The sequence below is a fragment of the Gopherus flavomarginatus genome, unplaced genomic scaffold (assembly GCF_025201925.1).
Source record: "Gopherus flavomarginatus isolate rGopFla2 unplaced genomic scaffold, rGopFla2.mat.asm mat_scaffold_89_arrow_ctg1, whole genome shotgun sequence".
Lineage (NCBI taxonomy): Eukaryota > Metazoa > Chordata > Testudines > Testudinidae > Gopherus > Gopherus flavomarginatus.
Genome location: NW_026115175.1, coordinates 184299 through 199527, shown reverse-complemented (window position 1 = coordinate 199527; position 15229 = coordinate 184299). Strand labels below are relative to the sequence as shown.

Genomic DNA, 15229 nt, shown 5'->3' with positions numbered 1-15229 from the left:
CCTCTCCAGGGCCTGTTATCACCCAACACAACAGCAGGTGGCGCCATGCAGCCAACTAAGCTACCTGAGTGCGTTACCTAAGCCACTCAAGGACAGATAGAAGACAAGAGCCAATTTCCCACTCCCCAACCTTGCACACTTGCTGTAGTATAAATCCAGAATGATACCATCTTATAGTGCACAGGGATCTCTATAATGCAAGCTCATTAATGTAGTTCCCCTTCCCCTCGATATGGGACAGATGTGCACAACAAGCTGAGATTTTCCCCAGACACTTCACTCAAAATACGCTGGTTAAGATAAAGCATCAAACAAGTTTCTTAACTGCAGAAAGATAGATTAAGTGATTATAAGTGATAACAAACAGATCAAAGCAGATTATTTAGCAAATAACCAAAACTCAGACTAAGCCTAACATACTAGATGGATAGAATTTGAATTAGCAATTTCTCACCCTGACTGATGGTACAAGCAGTCCCCCAAGTTTCCATACACAAGCTAGAAATCTCTTGATCCTGGGAGCAGCACTTCCCCCACATCCGTTTTTGTTTCTCAGGTGTTTCCAGAAGTTCTCTTGTGTGGAGAATGAGGCCAAGAGATGATGTCACACCCCACCTTATGTAGCTTTTCCATATGGTGGGAACCTTTTGTTCCAAACTCAGTTCCTAGTCCAGTTTGTGGAAAAATACAGGCTACTAAAATGGAGTTTAGTGTCATGTGGTCTGGTCACAGGCCCTGCTGAGTCATAGTAGCCATGACTCATAGGCTGGCTGAAACATTCACAGGAAGGCTAAGCTCTTCCACAGTCCATTGTCTTTGTTGAGCCATCAGCACTGTCTGGCTTCTTCATTGTTGTACCTGAAAGGCTCATTGTGGGTGTTACCCAGAGTAAGCACATTTGAAATACAGATACAGAGTCAATATCCATAACTTCAGATACGAACATGATATGTGCACACAAATAGGATAATCATATTCAGCAAATCAGAACTTTTCCAGTGACACCACACATGATGCATCTTCTACAAAATAGATCATAATTATGTCCTAATCATATTATAATCATACCACTATGATGAATATGGGGGTGTAGTGTCAGATAGGTCCTAATTTCAAGGCACAGGAGTTGGGAATGGAACTTCCCCTCTTTGTGGAACAGGAAATAACCCTCCAGCCAGGGCTGGGACAACTTCCCAGACTCTCAGCGATGGAGCCTGAATCTACTGACATTTCATTAATTACCACCAACCCCAATCTTTGTGGCAACTGTAAACTTTATCAGTGATGATTTTGTACTCTCTTCTAAGTCATGGATAAGAATGTTAAATAGCACAGGGCCAAGAACCAATCCCTGCAGGAACCTGCTAGAAAGAAATCCACTCGATCATGGTTCCCCATTTACTATCAGAGTTTTTAATCTATTTAATGTATGCCGTGTTTATTTTGTATCATTCTAGTTTTTTTTAGTAAAAATATTGTGCTAATCAAGTCATGTCCCTTACGGAAGTTTAGGTATATTACATCAATACTATTAGCTGCAACCAAACTTTTGATCTCATCCAATAAGGATATCCCGTTAGTTTGATAGGCTCTATTTTCTCTAAACCTTTGTTAATGGGCACTACAATTCTGACCTTCTAACTTCTATTCTTTATGATTGACTTCCCCTTTCTTCCATATATTTTATTTGGAGAGTGCTTGGATTCCTACCAGGGAGCCACTATCAGGGTCCAGAGACAGCCCCATCTCCTATATTAAGCTCTGGCTAGTAGCTATGTGATAAATGTGAAGACCCTGCTTCTGTCTGTCAGATGGGAGACACAAAGGTTCTCTCTTTCTACCCTCTGATGCCTCCTGGCTGCTGTAAGCAAGGTGGGGTGGGACTCTGTTAACATGTGCCTCCCGGAGCTTCCATTTCCCTGGTGCTGCTGTTCCGTGAATAGTGGGGTTGTGAGTGGGTCAGCAGGTACTGAGTATTGGACTCCTGCTCTTTCAGGGGCCGGTGACCTTCGAGGAGGTGGCTGTGTATTTCTCCAGGGAAGAGGGGACTCTGCTGGACCCCACTCAGAGAGCCCTCTACAGAGATGTCATGCAGGGGAACTATGAGACGATGGTCTTGCTGGGTAAGGATTCCTGTCCCTTCTGTTCTTGGAAGGGGAAATGAAGAGTGAAGGTTCATGCCACCCCCACAATGCCATCTGTACCCTGTCCTGTTTCAGCATCACCCCAATAGGCCAGTAACATACATACTACTAGAGACCCTCCTCTGCTGCAGAACACTTTGGGAACAGAGCACAGGAGCAGCATCACACAATGTCAAATATCTCCTCTTTACTCAAGTAAAACTGGGGTTAGGTCCAGCATAATGAACAGAAGCTTCCTACCCCCAGCCTTCTCTCAAACCCTGAGCCTTCTCTACCCAAACCAGAATGTGCTTGGGGTGTAACAAGCAGGCGGCTGGAGTCAGAGCTGCCAGTCCAGGGTTACTTATCATACAGACACTCAGTGCGTCCTTGAACGCTGGCTGGGAGTATCCAGACAGGGGAGCTCCAGCAGCAGAACACTGAATCTCACCCAGGATTACAGATGACACAACTCCTCGCCGATCTGGATTGCACCCCAGCATGTGAAAATGGCCTAGGTTGGTAGTGACATTTCTTGAGACATGGAGAGTCTTGCTCCCATATCACCAGGTGTAATAAAAATAACAGGAAAGGCCAAATATGGAAAACTGATTGTTCAGCTTGCTTTTGACCTGCATCATATTTTGCAGTATATTCCAAATAAGGAAATTAACGTGCAACGTATGTGTCATTGTTTGTGGTTTTAAGCTGTAAAAGGCTTGTGTGATTTTTAGCTCAGGAACAGTATTCCAATAGCTGTCGCCCCCTGCGTGCTTGTAACCAAGAAAAGAGCCTCAGGCTGAGCTGATTCAAATATTAATCCTGTGGTCGTTTTCCACAACAGCCTCAATAGGTCCCTGTGATGGAATGTAAGGCTACATCTAGACTACCCACCGTATCGGCGGGTTAAAATCGATTGCTCGGGGATCGATATATGGCGTCTCATCTAGACGCCATATATCGATCCCCGAGCGCGCTTATATCGATTCCGGAACAACACCAACCCCAACGGAGTTGCTGATTTGACAGGGGGAGCCGCGGACATCGATCCCGCGCGGTGAGGATGGGTGAGTAATCCGATCTTAGATATTCGACTTCAGTTACGTTATTCACGTAGCTGAATTTGCGTATCTAAGATCGATTTCCCCCCGTAGTGTAGACCAGCCCTTAATGTCTTCACACCTTCCCCCTGCAGGAGAATGGCTGTTTGACCAGCTGTTTGCCTTGCTGTCTCTGAGGAACTGGTCTGTGGGTGTTCCCCAGAACTGTAACTTTTTCAGTAATATCATACTGTAAAATCTCACAATTTTACATACAGTGTTACTACACATTTTAACAGGAGGATAATATTCAGTAGGTTATGCATTTTCTAATGATACCTCACAAGCCATTTTCCACTAGCAGGGTCTTCTCTGTTCACAGAATTTCTGATAGTTTGATGTCTGCTGGCACTGGATATCACTATTTTGGCATCTCTCTCTCTGTCTCAGTGAGCACCCGCTGTGGTTGTTGAAAGTCTGTGATGGGATCTATGGGATGCAACTGAACAGTGGGACCCCTGAGCCCTTTGTCCCACCACCTGGGCTCCCTCTCACACATGTGATGCTGAGACAAGCTGTGAATCTCTGGCAGATATTGCACTTACACAGACATCCGTAGGTAGGGACACAGCCAACTGAATTACATGAATGCTTCTGCAGCCACTCATAACACTAATGATAGAAAGTCGCCCCCCCTACAGCTCTGCAGCCTTGCACCCCTGGATCATACCATCTTGCCTTAATCAGAAGCCTGATCAGTGTGAGTTTATTACACAGGGTCCACCCCTCCCTCACTGTGAATAGTACATGAACCAGCCTTGTAATGGAGCTGAGATTTCCCAAGAACTTCAAGCAAAATACACCAGTTTAAGTAGAGCATAAAACAGATTTATTAACTACAGAAAGATGGAGTTTTAAGGATTATAAGTGGTAGGAATAAAAGATCAAAGTAAATTACCATGGAAATTAAAGATAAATTCACAATCTAAACTTTACACCTTATTACACTAGGGCGTAGTTCAGTTATGCACACAGGAAGGCTTAATGCTCGAGCTGCTGCACATGCTGGGCAGGCTTAAGGTCGGGCTCCCCATGGCAGGAGAGAAGAAGACTCGGCCCCTGGAGGGGCAGGCTGGGGCTTCCTGGATCCCATTTGCTCACAGCCAGCGCCCTGCCCCCACTCCCAAGTCATCCATGGCGCCCCCAGGTCGGCCAGAATGGAGCAGCAGTTTTCACTGCACTACGTCCACTTATGGCTTACAGGCAACTCCCAGACTCACCACAGTCCACCATCTCGGCCAGAAAGGAGCCCACTCAGCCTCACCATTGCTGCTTTTCCTTCCCCCCAGAACCCCGCTTCTCCTGGGCTGCAAGTAGCCATCCCTGGGATGCCAACAGGCAGCCACAGGGGTCTGTCTCTCAGCAGCCAACCGCACCTCCATGGGTTCAGCCCTCAGAAGGGCAGGTGGGGGTTTCCTGGATCCCAGTTGCTCACAGCCAGCCCAGCCTCCACCTCTAAAACCATCAGTCATGCCCCCAGGTTGGCCATAAAGGAGCCGCCATTCTCCACTTGGACTCAGCTTTGCTTGTTTTCCTTTCACCCAGAACCTCCCTTCTTCTCCTGGGCTGCAAGTAGCCACTCCTGGGAAGCCAAGAGGCAGGCACAGGATTCTACCTCCCAGCAGCCAACCACACCTCCCCAGGCTTTGCAGAATGAAGGGTGGTGCTCTACTAACCCCACTTAACCGCACAGCTTCTTCCCTGCCTTCCTCAGCTCAACTTTCCTCTATTGCCCCATTCCTGCCTCACTTCCTCCTTTGGCCAGTCACGCAAAGGAGCCCAGCAGGAAGTGAGAGCCTCTATAGGCCAACCTCCAACAGCAGAGGTGGCCAAGCCACAAGCCTCCAAATGGTGACTGGCCTAACTACTCTAGGTTCTCCAGCCTGACACCAAGGTGCTTTCTCCACTGCTGTCAGCATCCTCTGTCATGCAGGGGTTGGAGTTATCCCAGGGACAGGCCAATAGGAGGAGTGCCCTTTCTGAATAACAAGGGGATCTGGGAAAAGGAAGCCAGCATGTTTCTGCCTGGTTTTGAACCAGGGACCTTTTGCGTGTTAGGCAAATGTGATAACCACTACACTACAGAAACTCCACCTACTGGGTTGTTGCTCACTCTGGCACAGACCGATGGACAAATCTAGAGAATGTGGTGGTAGCCCCTCGATAGGTCAGCTGGCAGGGCAGAGGACTGGAGCCAGCACTCAGGAAGTCGTCCTTACCTCGCCCGTGTGACTCCAGCTTGAGGGAGAGCTTCTTTTTCTTCTCCTTGCTGACAAAGAGCAAGAGAAGAATGAAAGGTCAGGTGGGCCAACTCGGTGCAGAAGCCCATGCTGTCTTTTCCTGCTGCATAGCCTGAAATGAGGGACTCGTGGCAGTTAAAGGAACTGCTGCACTCTCAGAAAACATCCCGCCCGTGCATAAAGGAGGATAGAAGAGCCTGTTAGTCTAGCACGCTCCCAGCTGAACTGTTTCAGCAGCTGCTAGGTTTCTTTTTGGCCTGTTACTTTTCTGTCTGGGATGTTGTTGTCAGCTGTGGCACAGAAAAAGGACGTCATTGCGAGCTGCCCATGAAGATAAGATTAACTTTTGCCTTCCTTGCTCGGCTTTACTTGCTTCCTCACCCTATTCCTGCCTTAGTTCCTGTGTTACCTGAAGGCAACGGGGGCCCAGCAGTACGAAGAGGAAGTTAGACAGCTAGACCCTGGTGGCAAAAGTTCTGCCACCGCTTGCCACCCCACTCTCTTCTCCCAGCTTCACATATTGACCGCCAGGGACTTGGTGCCCAGCAGCGCAACGGAAGGCAGTGGACAGAGCCACCCTCGCCTTGAAGCTCTGGCTCATTAAACCGTATCTTCAGTCGCTGATGGCCAATGAGAGACCAACAGCGCTTGCCATTTTAGCACTTGAAAATGCCATTGGTCAGTCACTGGATCTCTTTAATGCTGTTACATAACAAATGAAAATAGAATCTCAGTGTGACATTCTGTACCTTTGGGGGAGTGTGCTGTAACCCCCATATTCCTCATTTTCATATAATCGTGATCTTATATACAGAGCATGCCTTGTAAGGTATCAGGGGAAAGGATATGATCTGCTGAAAGTCATTTCTCTACCCATAGATGTTTACCATTCATGCATATGAAGTTATGAGAATTGTGCAGTGTGGTTATCACTATGCTGTAAGGTGGGGGAGTCAGCCAAATATTAGCTCCCCAGTGACAACAGCAAGGAAAGTAACCAACACCCGGACAGGGTGTCAAACAACCCATCAACAGCCATTGTTCAGCAAGGGAGCTACAGTGCAATCACTTACCTGCAAGAGGACACCCCAGGGGAATTGCTCAGACTTGCTTGGAGAGACGCAGTGATGCTCACCTGACTCTGAAGGGGGAGCAAAGCCAAGAGGGAAGAAAGGACATGATAAAAGCAGAGACATTTGCCATGCTTTGTCTCTCTCGTCCACCTACATCTACAGACACCCCCACACCAAGCAACTGAAGCGCTGACGAAAGGGGAGAGCCTGGCTGAAAAGCCACCAGCCGGCCTGTGGTGAGAAGCATCTAAGTTTGTAAGGGCATTGAAAGGGTTAAGATCAGCTTAGAGTGCATTTTGCTTTTATTTCACAAAAACAACGAGGAGTCCGGTGACACCTTAAGAACTAACAGATTTATTTGGACACAAGCATTCGTGGGTAAAAAGCCCTCTTCTTCAGATGCATGGAGTGAAAATTGCAGATAGAGGCATAAATATATATTGGAACATGATGTAAAGGGAGTTACCATACAAGGGGAGAACCAGTGTTGAAGGCTAATTCAGTCAGGGTGGATGTGGCTCTCTCCAAGTAATTGACAGGGAGGTGTCAATACCAAGAGAGGGAAAATTGCTTTTGTAGTGAGCCAGTCACCCCCAGTCCCTCTTCAAGCTCAAATTAATGGTGTTAAGTTTGCAGATCAGTTGTAACTCTGCAATTTCTCTTTGAAGTCTGTTTTTGAAGTTTTTTGAATGGCTTCTTTTAAATGGCTACTTTGAATGGCTACGTTTAATTGTGTTATTGAATATGAACATGTAAACGTGTTATGGAAGTCCCATGTGGTCTAGTGGTTAGGATTCTTGGCTTTCACCCAGACAGCCTGGGTTCAATTCCCCACACAGGAACAATGCAGAGCTTCTCCTTGGAGGGGAGACAGGAAACAAAAAGAATGGGAAGGGATCCTGCCAGCAGCAGAGCTGGATAGAGTTGGGAGCAGTACTGGATTTGACATGGTGCCATAGTGCTAGGCCCAAGCTCTGAAGGGACCTGTAACAGTAACTTCCTCCCCTCTGCAGAAAGGGAGCCTCAGAGCAGCCTGGATATTCAGTAGGGGAGCTGAGACCCCATAGGGCCCTGGGAGCTGTAGTTCCTTGACCAGCTCCCTGCCTTGGAGCAGAGAAGGAACATTTCCCAGCATTCCCTTGGCTGCTATCAACAGGAAAGGGAGGGGGGAAGCTGTGAGACTCCATGTGCTGCAGCTTGCTGGGGCTGGCTGCTAGAAGGGGTGCCACCTGTGAATAGGGAAGAGGTGTGACCAAGGAGTAGAAGGCTTTGGCCCAGGTAGCACCCTCAGAAGACTTCCCCAGACAGGCTTAGGGATGCTGGTGTGACCTCGCCTGGCAGCCCCCAAAGATGGAACTGGGTGGACTAACTGGACAGGGCCCCTCTCTATCTGAAGCTGGGCAAGGGAGGTATGTGGATCCCACCAGAAGGTAAAATGGTAAGTAAGGAAGGGGAGGCTCTACTGGACCTGGACAGCTTCAGATACAGGACAGGAGGATTTCCACTTCTGAGCCATGAAAATAGAAATTGACTTTTCCTTTCCAGATGTATCTAATATTCATAAAGGGAATCTAGCCCCTGCCTTCCAGATCTGAACACCTCAAAATCAGGAGTGCTCAAGCTCAATTTGGGCAGCTGTTACTTCATTTCTCCCAAATCAAATATGCTGATCCACTGTCATTTACTGTAGAAAAAGTAGGAGAAAATTGAGCAACAAACGTTGGGGTCTTCACAGTGCTAACGAGGGCTGGAATTGCTATTTTCAACAGCCATTACACTTTTTTTTTTAGTTTTGTTTGTTTAAAAGGAAGACAGTGATATTGCACTGGCAAATTCCCCATAGAAACAAAGAATGGAACAAAAGAATAATAAAGGCACCTCAACTTTCCTCATTTATGTAGGACGGTCTTATTAGATGGATCCAGACATCTTCCAATCACAGAAGCTGATAATTGTTCCACTTTACTGCAGTTCTGTAACCATGCAGGAACCTAGAGGAGGAAAGTGCCTAACTCCAGAGTCTGCAGCTGCCTAGGGCCAGTGCTGAGGATTTAGAGTCCCTAGTGCTGCCCTTGCAAGGTTCAAGCATGCTCAGCCTTGGCATTGCCTCCGCTCCTGCGGCTAGTAGCTGCAGCTGTCTAAGGCTGGCCTCTGGCAGTTGCCCCATGGCTGTAGCTAGAGAAACTACAAGTGGCTCTATGACTCCTGGGGCCATTAAGCTAGAGCACCTAAAGACACTGGAGTTAACCTCAAGGAACAGAGGTCACCAGTAGGAAAGGAATGTCGGGGGAGCAGGGAAGGCGGGAGCAGGTCAGGCTTGCAGAGGGAGCTTCCAGCTGGTTGGGAGCATGTCCAAAGTAGAAAGGAAACAAGTATGGGGAGAGGTGGTGGTGACCAGGTAGCAGACTAGCACGTAGATGGGAGCAGAGGGAGAGACGCTGGTGTCTTCAGATTCCCAAGGGCTAAGTCCTCACTTTGGGGAAATGGTGTTTGCAGGTGGCTTGCTCACATGGCAGGATGGGGGCTGAGGGAGGGATCTGTCAGAACTGATCAGGTGTCTGCTGGCTTTAGGACTTTGAGCTGAGACTAGGACCACATGCAGTGACTGGTGACATGGGGGGTACTGGAGACATGGCTAGAGAAGGTCTGAATGAGGAAAGAGATAAATCTGTGGGGAGTTTCCTTGGTCACTATGAAAGTTCTGCTCACTGTGGACACTGGTAAACCCACATGGGTGTACAGCTCAATAAGAAAACCCGCGGGCTGAGGGAGCTGTGTATGGCAATGCATATAGTCATGGAGAGGTGTGTGATCAAAATGAAAAATGTCTCTGAGGTTCAGTACCGGGTATACGAAGGCACCAATGGCACTGCCCCACCAGGCCCACACTCGGAGCCCACAGTGACTATACTGGGGCCCACAAATATGTTTGGTGCCAGGGCCAACAAAAGGTTAATCCAGCCCTGACTGCCTGAGCACTATTTCAGCCTCACATTTTTGGGTGGAACTCCCACAGTGAGAGCTGCAGAGCACTCCCCCGCAACACACACGCACACACTCGTCCTGGTGTTGGGAGGGGAACAGGAGAAAGGACAAAAGAAGAGATGAAGAGAAAGGAGGGAGGGACAGGTGGATGGAGGAAAAGGTGAAACACAAAGGACAAACCCTAATGTCCCCATGATTCTAAGGGACAAAATCCCAGGTGCGGAATAAAATTCTGCCTCCTTAAGCTCATGTTTTCCATGCCTAGAATTCAACTCTCACCAGATGGATCAGACTGAACAGGTTTCACACCTCCAGGAGGCTCTTACCTTCTAAAGAGGGACGGCTGTTTTCTAGTAAAATCACTACAAGGGAAGGAGAAAACTGGAAAGAGGTTTCTCCTGGCGCTCACGTCCGTGAACCCGAATACTCTCTCAGTCCTCAGACAGAGACCTGGAGAAGGAGACTTGCTGAAGCAAAGCCACAGGGGTCTCTGAGGTTTCCCTAGCCCCTGGCCCCTGACTGATGTCAGGATCTCTCTGTGAGGTCACCACCTGCTCACCAATAGTCTTTGACCAATAGTGTGAGGTCCTGCAAAAGGCCTTTGTGATGTCACTGCCACACCCCGCCCTTGCTGTGCCAATGTCCTGCCCCGGCCAGGCACTTTGGAGCTTTGAGCTACTCCCTGTGGATCACCTCACTCAAGGAGCTTTTCTATAGAGCATCCTCAGATGTCTAAGCACACGAGTGCCATGGCAATGAACTGACACACATGGCACCAAGATGAGATCATTAGTAGACTAACCTATAGGAGAAGGACACCCCAGCATTAGTAGGGGAGAAATCCCTACTGAACATGCATTACACCTAGCAGCCCCTGCGTGGGGTCGGGCAGGGGCTGCGGAGGGGGGAGACCTGGGAAAGGGATGGATGGAAAATGTCTGTGCAGCCGGGACATGGCCGGGGGGCGAGGGGAGAAGAGCAGGTGACCCCTGAGGAGCGGGGAGAAAAAGGGAGGGCTGAGATCCCCTCGGAATTACCACTGCCCCCTCCGTGGAGACCCCCCTCCTCTCCTGTCCTGCCCCCTTTCTCCCTAGAGAGCAACAAGCAACATCCAGGCTGACACCCCCTTCCCTCAAACCCCTGAGAAGTTCCCTGTTCCCCTCCCCCCATTGTGCCCCATTTTCTCTCCCCTTTGCCAATGGCCAGTTCAGATCTCAGGTTTGGGGTGTTTCCCCCCATTTTCACCTGCAGTGATTTGTCCTTGTGTAGGTGGGAAATGGTTCCCCCGAGTGATTTCTGAACTGGGCAGAGGCTGGGGGGGGCCTGAGACAGGGACACCTCTGGGCTGGGCTGGGGGGGCCACTCTCTGCTGGCAACAGGGCGTGGGAAGGGCCAGGAAGGGGAGGGGGGAGCAAGTGTCCCCCATAGAGAGGGTCCAGCCCCAGGCTGCTACCAGTAGCACATTCCTATCCTGGCCGGGGGGGGGGGCTTTCTCCAGCTGGGACCTGCCCCCTAGGCAGCCCCAGGCTCTGACCGCACCAGCCCCGCCTGGAGCCCCCAGTGAGTGAGAGACCCCGGAGGGGGAGGGGGAGGGAGCACTGGGCCCTGACAGGAAAGTGACTCTCTCCCCTCAGATCTTGGTGTTTTCCTCTCATGTTATCAAATATGCAGTTTGTGACACAATTTCTTTGCAAATCTCAAAGATTCAAATAAAATAACCTAAACATTTGCCCCACTTCTCTCTAGTTGTCTATTTCTAATTGAATATGCCCTGAGATTTTCCTGTCTCTAATTATAAAATAATAAGAAAATCTCAGATTTACACCTTTTCTCAGATTATTGAACACAAAATGTTTGCAAATGTTGCCCATTTCCTCTTTATTCATTTATCAAGTATTCATGTGAAACACTCAGATTTTACCTCCTATCAACAACTGATATAAAATCCCTCTGATTTTCCACTTTCCTCTCTATAATTTGCAAAATGGATCCAAAATCTCTGATTTCCACCCTTTGTCTTTCATTTCTGAACACTGATCTGAAAGCTCAGGTTTTCCCTCTGTGTCATTATCAAATGTCAATTAACAATCCTCTCAAGTTTTGTGCTGTTCCTTATGTTTCTAAATCCCAAAAACTTCTTCCTTCGGGGGAACCTGTTGCCCTGAGTCGCTCTCCATTCTGGATGTTGCAGGGGATTAAATTCCCAGTGATTGTCTTTCCCCTCTCCTTTGAGGATCATTTGTTCCCTCTTTTAGCTCTGTTAGATATTTGCCAAAGAAAGAGACCAGCCTGATATTTAATACACATCAAAGCCAGAGGCCTCCCCCTGTTTGGGGATCAGTGGTTCGCAGCTGGTAGTGGGAGAGTTGGCTGGCCCCTTTTCTTTTCTCCAGCTGGCACAGGATGAGGGGGTCACTCTGAGTGCAGCATGTCTTGAGAAGTATCCCAAACCACAAGACAAATGGTCTCTGTGAAGGGTTGCTTCCCACAGTGCTAAGATGTAGCCACCTCTGGCAGGATCCATGGTGGCTACTATTTGCTAGTGACAGGCCACGGAAATTTCTTACCTATTTTGCCCCTCCATGCCAGGCCTGCACAACATACGGCCCACGGGCAACGTGCGGCCCGTGAAGTCTCACTGTGCGTCCCGCAGCCGGGAATCAAAGGGCTCTGGGCTGCCCGTAGCCGCGGGGAATCCAAACCCCTTTAAAGTTCAGCCGCGGCCGGGATTCAAAAGGTTCTGAGCTGCCCGCAGCCGCAGGGAGCCCAGAGCTCTTTAAATCTCAGCCGCGGCCAGGATTTATAGGGCTCTGGGCAGGCGGGCGGGGAGCTCAGAGCTCTTTAAATCCCAGCCACCAGGGCCGGCTTTAGGCCAATTTAACCAATTCCCTTGAATCGGCCTCGCTCCTAAGAGGACCCCGCACCCAAGCCCCAGTACCAGCAAAAGCCAGTGCGCTGTACCAGGGTGGCCCAGTTTCCCCAGGGGGCAATTTAAAAGGCCTGGGGCTCCCAGCAGGGGCTGGAAGCCCAGGCCCTTTAAATTGCCACTAGAGCCCTGCTGCTGGAGCCCTGGGGTATGGCTGCGGGGCTCTGGGGGCTATTTAAAAAGTCCAGGACTCCCATTGCTTCTACCTCCCCTGGCCCTTTAAATAGCCACTGGAGCCCCGCCGCTTCCCCAGGGTTCCCGCGGCTATTTACAGAGCTGGGGCAGTGGAAGCAGGGGCGCCCCGGGCCCTTGAAATAGCCCCCAAGCCCCAGGCTGCTGCTGCTACCCTAGTGGGAGAGGGGGGAGGAGGAGGAGGAGAAGGAGGCACTCACCATAGAGGATGGGCTGTACCCCCTGTACCTGCACCCCCTGCCCTGCCTGCAGCCAGCCCATCCCCAGCCAGCCCCTGCTGCACCCCCTGCCCGCACCAGCCCCGCACCTCCTGCCCTGCTTGCACCAGTTCCTGCCTGCAGCCTGCCCATCTCCAGCCAGCCCCACACCCCCTGCCTTGCCTTCAGCCCTGCACCAACCCCTGTCTCCAGCCAGCCCTGCACCCCCTTCCCTGTCTCCAGCCAGCCCCTGCCACACTGCCTGCCCTGCCCGCACCAGCCCTGCACCCCCTGCCCTGTCTCCAGCCAACCCCGTACCCCCTGCCTTGCCTTCAGCCCTGCACCAACCCGTCTCCAGCCAACCCCTGCCACACCCCGCTGCCTGAAGCCAGCCAGTCCCGCACTCCTTTGTCTCCAGCCCTGCCAACCCATGCAGCACCCTCCCTGTGGCCCTGCCTGAAGCCAGCCAGCCCACCCCACACCTCTTGTCTCCAGCCTGCCCCACACCCCTTGCCCAGCCTGCAGCCAGACCCTACCTCTCGCATCCTCCCCCTCCCCCACCTCCAGCCAGCCCCATGTTCACTGGTGCCCTGCAGTTCCGAGGGAAGTAACCCTGCACACCTGCTTCAATGAGATGGGCAGGGAGCAGCTGGGACCCACACATGTGCACCCTAGCACACCCTAAGGGAGTGGCAGAGCTCATTTCTAGTTCAGACCCATCTTTTTAAAAAAGAACTTTTAGGTAGGGTTAACATACATCTGTACTTTCCCGGACATGTCAGGCTTTTTGGTTCTTAAATCGCCATCTGGGAGGAAAATACGGACGTATGGTAACCCTACTGGTACAAAAAATACATACTGTGGCAGAACTTTTTATAGGGAACCGGTTGTTAAGAACTGAAAGGCTTTTTTTTCCCCAGTCATCCCTGCGGGGCCCCGCACTTCCTAAAGCCGGCCTGCCAGCCACGGCCGGGATTCAAAGGGCTCTGGGCTGCTCGCAGAGATTCCCGGCCGCAGCTGAGGTTTAAAGGTCTCAGGTCTCCCCACCGCCACGGGCAGCCCAGAGCCCTTTGAATCCCGGCAGCAGCTGAGATTTAAAGGGCTCAGGGATCCCTGTGGCTGCAGGCAGCACAGAGCCCTTTGAATCCTGGCGGCAGCTCCAGGGGATGGAGTGAGGCTGGGATTTCAAGGGCTCAGGCTCCCCTCAGCAGCAGGAGCTCTGGGACCTTTAAATCCCTGCCCCAGCCCTGAAAAGCTCCGGGTTCCCCCAGTCGTCAGAGCCCCAGGCCCTTTAATTTGACCCTGAGGGCTCCCAGCCACCTCTTTGGCTGGGAGTCCCTGGTTGATTTAACATCAAGTAACACCTCCCCACCACCAACCTTCCTTTTTGACCCACAGCTGTTTTGGTGGGGCGGCGCTGGGGAAGGAGGGTTTGTTTCTGCAGGGCTGGGCGGGGTGTTTCCGCCAGGCTGGGAGGTCCTGAGTGGGGGGTGTTTCCGCAGGGCCGGGGGGTTTCGGTCCTCAGCTGTTTTCTTTGGAGTATTGTGGCCCTCGCTGTTTTACTCAAAGTACTGTACAGGAACTTTTCAGGGGGATTAAGGCAAAATGCCACATTTATTAGTAATACAGGTATCAATTAATACTCTATGATATGCACATGAGATATATATCACAGTCATGCATTCACGCACACACACAGACATAAACACACTCCGTCTTGCTGTTGTTACCAACTAGTTGCTCCCCTTAACTGCACTGGCCAGGTGAGTTAGATGGGGGAGGGGTGGAGCCGGACTTCTACCGATCCAAATCGATGGTCCGATGGTGACAAGACGAGATCCGGGGTCCTTCTGCAAGACACCTCGCATTTATAGCAGCTTCCCTCTTATGCAAATCTAGACCAGATTCAAAATCTGGGTCTGGGTCCGTTGGTCTTTGTGCTGCTTTTCTCTGGGTGTTGTCCCAATGCTGCTCAAAGAGGGTGTTTTCTAAAGAAGGTGCTTGCTTCTAATCCCTGAGGCCATCAATATGTCTGCTCTTCTTTATTGGGCCCACTTGACAAGTTGTATTGTCCTTTGCTCTGGCTCCCATTCCCTCTTCAACTGTTGTAGCTGTCTGGAGGTGGGTGTCTTCCAAGCCTCACTCATTCACACCTCATTCAGTCAATAGAGCAATTGATTACAGAGTGCGGGGGAAGATCTTATTCTACTTCTAGCAAAAAGGCACATGTTTTCTTTTACTTTAACTATACTATCCTTAGGGGCTATAACATTTGATACAAAGTTTTCTACCAATTCTCTATATAGGGATCTAATACAAAGTTGTATGAAAATAGAGAGGCACAATGCCAAGTCATATGAATTACAAAATAACATCATGCCGGATGCAATGTC

General features: G+C 50.2%; 1 protein-coding gene and 1 non-coding gene across 2 annotated transcripts in view; both read right to left on the bottom strand.

The window, feature by feature from the left end:
• Positions 1-15229, bottom strand: part of LOC127042669 (zinc finger protein 558-like) — a 187519-nt gene that overhangs the window by 158988 nt on the left and 13302 nt on the right. The gene's annotated exons all lie outside the window — the stretch shown is intronic.
• TRNAV-AAC (transfer RNA valine (anticodon AAC)) lies at positions 5240-5312 on the bottom strand. The gene has a single exon. It is a non-coding gene; the product is annotated as a tRNA-Val (tRNA).